General features: G+C 28.3%; 1 long non-coding RNA gene across 1 annotated transcript; it reads right to left on the bottom strand.

Annotated features, from left to right (window-relative positions):
• Positions 1-1,597: 1,597 nt before the first annotated feature.
• LOC128655372 (uncharacterized) lies at positions 1,598-2,093 on the bottom strand. Its single transcript, XR_008401769.1, has 3 exons — positions 1,937-2,093; positions 1,771-1,836; positions 1,598-1,689 (listed from the first exon to the last, which is right to left on the bottom strand). It is a non-coding gene; the product is annotated as an uncharacterized LOC128655372 (long non-coding RNA).
• Between the last annotated feature and the right edge of the window lie 3,209 nt (positions 2,094-5,302).

Raw genomic sequence — 5,302 nt, 5'->3', positions numbered from 1 at the left:
CTACTATTCCACGTTATTTTTAACAGATGGCTTCCATATTACAAAGTAATTTTTTTTGGTTTATCTACTTAACACACCGCATGCAGACCTTTTTCTACTATTCAACGTTATTTTTAACACATGTCTTACTTATTACAAAGTCATGTGTTTTGGTTTCTCTACATTACACACCCCATACAGACCTTTTAGGCCTCCGTTTATCATGATAAATGGAGCCCATACTATTATTCCACTTTATTTTAACACGTCTCACATATTACAAAGTCCTTATTTTTTGGTTTATCTACTTTAGACACCCCATACAGACCTTTTACTATTATTCTACGTTATTTTAGCACATGTCTTACAAAGTCTTGTTTTTTTGTCTTTTGTTTAGCTATTTTAGACACCCCATGCATACCTTTAATTATTATTCCTTTTGATTTTCAACACGTCTTTTATCTTTACCAACTAATTTGTTTTTCTCTACCTACTTTACACAACCCCTCTAGACATTTCACTACTATTCTTTTCAAATTAACGTCTTACATTGACCTAATCTTACACTTTCATTGATAAGATGTTTCAATTCATTGATAAGATGTTTCAATATATATTACACAATAACGACAATTGTTTATATTTGTTAAATAATATATGCATTTATTCTGTATATAAAATAAAATAAAAAAAAATGTTGCCAGCACATTCATAAATTTTTTAATAACACATAAATGAAAAAGTTACATGTTTTCATATTTCAGCCTCATTTTCCTGACTGCTGAGTAACTGCTTATCAGTCCAGTTTCAGCTTTAAGCAGGACTTCAAGGAGCTCTTTTTTGCTTATTACAATTTTTTCATCATCCGGAACTAAAAAATAAAATATATATATATATTTTGATTATTTTGAATAGCATTTATAGACATGAGAGTAAAAAAAATATCTGTCAATGGAATTAACAACAGCAATAACATATATTTATTCATAAATGCTATAACACTTACCCCAGTTATAATATTGAGGTGACTGAGAGTCTTCATCGTGTACCTCTTGTTGAGTTTCTTCAAAAAACAAAATTTTGATTACAATGTATTGATAATGTAATTTTAAAATATATCTATCTTACACAATATTTTTCTCTCTATCTATGTTATCTTTCAATTAATTTTATTTCTATATTTACATCTGTCTTTTTTGATCTATATACATATATCTGTCGATATATATATATTACATATATCTATCTATCTATCTATCTATCTATCTATCTATCTATCTATCTATATATATATATTGATCTATCTACATATATATATATATATATTGATATATATAAAAAAAATATGTGTTTGTGTTTTTATATATATATATATATTTTTGTTTTTAAAAAAAAATATATACACATATTAATAAAATTGATATATATATATATGTGTATATATATATATATATATATATATATGCATACATATCAGTTGTTTTATATATATATATATATAGATATATATATAGATATATATATAGATATATATATATATATATATAAATATAATGTTTTTAGAATGAATATATCAACATAAAAAAAATAAAAAATCACCTGATGTTCTTTGATGAACCTCATCTTCTTCATGGCCCTCCTCGTCCTCTTGTTCCAAATGTTCTTCATCTTGTTCCAAATGTTCTTCTGACTCTGTAGGCTCTACATTTCCTAAAATTATTATTACAAATAAATTTATATTTATAAAATATATATGTTAAAGAAATCTCAAAGAATTTTTTTTTAGATTACCTTCAATGTTATCGATATCTTCTTCTCCTTGCTCATCCATTGAATTATTATTTGGAGTGCTATTATCTATAGCATTATAAAAAAAAATAGTTAAAAGATAAATTTTCTTTAATACCTGTCTTTGAATTATTTTTTTTTCTCGACATTACAGTTACATTTTTTATACCTGTGTCTTGAGTCCTATCTTTATCCATAAAAACTGTGGGCAATGGGTCTGATTCCCCTTCAGAACTAGAATTGGTATCAATGGGAAGAAGGTACCTTGGAGCTCTTCTTCTTTTGACTATTAAAAAATATAAAATACAAAATTTGTGAAAATATATTCTTAAAAATCCAAACACACAAAAAATTTGTCTGAAAATCCTATAAAAACTTGATTCATTCACACTTATCTGCAGGCAATGGTAATCTTTTAATCCTATTATTGTTTAACTTGTTTATCTTATTGAAAATATTCCAAATAAAAACTATACATTTTTAATACTTAAGATTATATAATTAAACTATATTTATATCTATATTGCTTACATTTTTTAAGATAACTCTTTATCAAAGTGCGTATTTTAGATTGCCTCCGGTACAAGTCGTTATATCTTTTCAGACATTGTTTCCTCGTTCGTTTTTGCCCAGAGACTCTCCTTACTCTTCGCACCATTTCACAGAGAATTCGGTTTCTTGTGTCCTGGTCCAAAGTGAAAATCCCTTTCCTTTTTTTTGGAAAATATTTATCCATAGTGTAAGAAATAATCAATAATTCTCCAATAGAGAACTTCTTGGATCGTGGCATTTTCTAAATATTATTCAATCTCTACTCACTGACGGGACTAATTTTTTTTTTTAAAATGCGCAATTTTGTAAGCTAATACCTATTTTTACAAATAGCACTCAATTTGGATACATATTTTGTAAAATATTATCAAGAATCGTATTTTAGTATACAACTTGATGTTTTTTTTTATCCATTTTAATAACAATGAAACATTGTATAGAACTGCGCCACAACAGCACTATTTTTTGGGCAACATTAACAAATGTTACATGTATCCGTTGATAAGGTGAAATAAAATTAAAGATACATATAACAATGTAATGATATTTAAATTTAATATTGTTATTCATAACAAAATTATCTTTATTTACATGTAAAATTGTTATTAAAAACAAAAATGGAAATCCAGGTATTCCATATGAAAAATAAACTGCGACATATCTTTCCAGAACATCAGACAGTATACGCCCATTTTCATCAACTACATTTAGATACTTTTTTGGAAACCGTTATAAAAGAAAACTTTATTTAGTTTGTATCAACATTTTAGTTATTTTTTGCGCTCTATTGTATCACATTTTTACAATGGCATCTTCCCAAGCTGGAAAGACCAAAAGCGGTAGAAGTATCATGTTCACTCATCGGCAGAATTGTATTTTGGTCGAAGCTGTTATCGAACACTACGATGAAATCATTGGGTACCAAGCAAGAACTGTAAACCCACAGAGAAAGAGAACAATTTGGACACAAATCAGTAGATCTGTTTCAGCTGAAGGAAGTTTTCCTAAGGATGTGCGGGCTTGTCGGAAGAGAGTAACTGATATTAGAAAAAACATAAAGAAAAAGGTTTGCAGGGAAAAGCAATCTGCCAAAGGAACCGGTGGAGGCCCTGGATATAGGGCCGAATTAACGGACTTTGAACAGATGCTTTATGCACGGATGGGTGATGCCGTTGTGGTTGGCCTGGATGTCCCAGCAGACACTATGGATTTTAGAGGTAAGTTAAATGTAAACGACACCCAAATTTTGTTGTTCATGATTTAAAAAAAGAGAATGAAAAACTATATATCTTTATTATTGAAATCTATTATGTAATTATTTCGATTCAATAGATATTCCTTTATGGAAAGTATATGTAGATATGCTCACTATCTCTTTAATTTTGTAGATTTCTGCTATTGGATATTAAAATTGTGATTAGTTTACATTTTTATTTGTCAGATAAGGATTATGGAGAAAATGGAGACATGAACTATAATAAAAGTAATCTAGTCAGTGTTATAACTATCTATTGTCTATCGAAATCGATCTAAATATTTGAAATTGTGTTTTTATCTATAATTATTGAAATTTAATACAAGTATATTTATATTATTTAGAGCAAGAAGATGAGGGACGTCAGGAAGAGGAGATTGATGCACAAGAGGATCAACCTTTGGAAAATGAATTCACCTCACAAGACCAAGAACCCTCCACATCCACAGTACAAAGAGAAGAAGGGGAGAGTAAGTTATTTGTAAAAAACAAACAATAGTTGTTATATATTTTAATAATAATTAAAAACCAGATGAGCACTGATGATAACTTGTAGTCTAATGTATATTTTGATTGTATAAATCGATGCAGTTGATATTCTAATATTATTTTTATGTTGTTGTAGGTGTTCGTGCTTTACTACAATCGATGCAGGACAATTCTATATTATTATTCGAGGGTAGGTTGTCTTCTAATTTAATTGTCATGTTAATTTTTTGTTTTTTTAAGAATGTAACCTATTAATAATACATATTTTCCATGTCATACAGAAGATCAGGTTGAAATCAATTTGGAACCTCTGGTTGAGGATTCGGTATGTCCAGAAGATGAGGATGAGACTCAGGTTGAGGGACAAACATCAGAGGGACCAACACCACCAAATCTAGAAACTCCTCAGAATATCATGGTCAATGACTCTGAAGAAGATGAAAGACCAGAACAATTGATAAACCCAGAAGATGTCACAGGCAGGGTAAATGATATCCAAAACCTCACAGACATGGCATTGGGGTTCAGGAATGAGCAAAGTGCATTTTTTAAAGAACTGATCAGATTACAAGAAGAAAGAAATGCAATTTTAAAAGCTGATTCAGAATTTAAGAGGGATTATTCCAAAAAGAAATTAGAAATTTTGAATCGAAGATTTCCGACTCAATAATTAATTATTAATATTTCTTGTTTTTGCACTTTAATGTTCCAATTTTTTTTCATGTTGAAAAGTTAAACACTAGAATTTGGTTACAGTTTAAGTTATTTTAGAAAAAATGTTACATGTTTCAGTATTCAAGTTTTTGTTATTACAATAAAAATGTTATTTAAAATACAAAAAAGAATTAAGGCTGTTTGTTTGTTCAAAAAAATTTTATTAAAAGAAGAAAAAATTTTTTTTTTTATTAACAAATAAACACAACTTTTTTTTTTCATCTGTCTGATTATATAACAGTAGTGATGATTGTTATTGTCCAATTTTCAAAAAACTCCTGTGTTATCCGTGGTTTCTGTAATACAATGTTAAAAGATAATTAGCAATCCAGAAATATAATACTAATTCTTTGCCCCACCCCCACCCAAAAAAAAAAAATTACTTACATGAAAAATATCTCTCAATAATTTCCATACGATTTTGAACACCGGCCCTAGTAGTGTGCCTGTTTAATATTTGTTGGGGGACATAGATGTCATCTGGTTGATCCTCAAGACACAAATCATCTTCGTTAACTTGAGATA

This window comes from Bombina bombina, chromosome 4 (genome assembly GCF_027579735.1).
Source record: "Bombina bombina isolate aBomBom1 chromosome 4, aBomBom1.pri, whole genome shotgun sequence".
Classification (NCBI taxonomy): Eukaryota; Metazoa; Chordata; class Amphibia; order Anura; family Bombinatoridae; genus Bombina; species Bombina bombina.
Note: the sequence above shows the minus strand (reverse complement) of the source record. Positions and strands in the feature narration are given on the sequence as shown.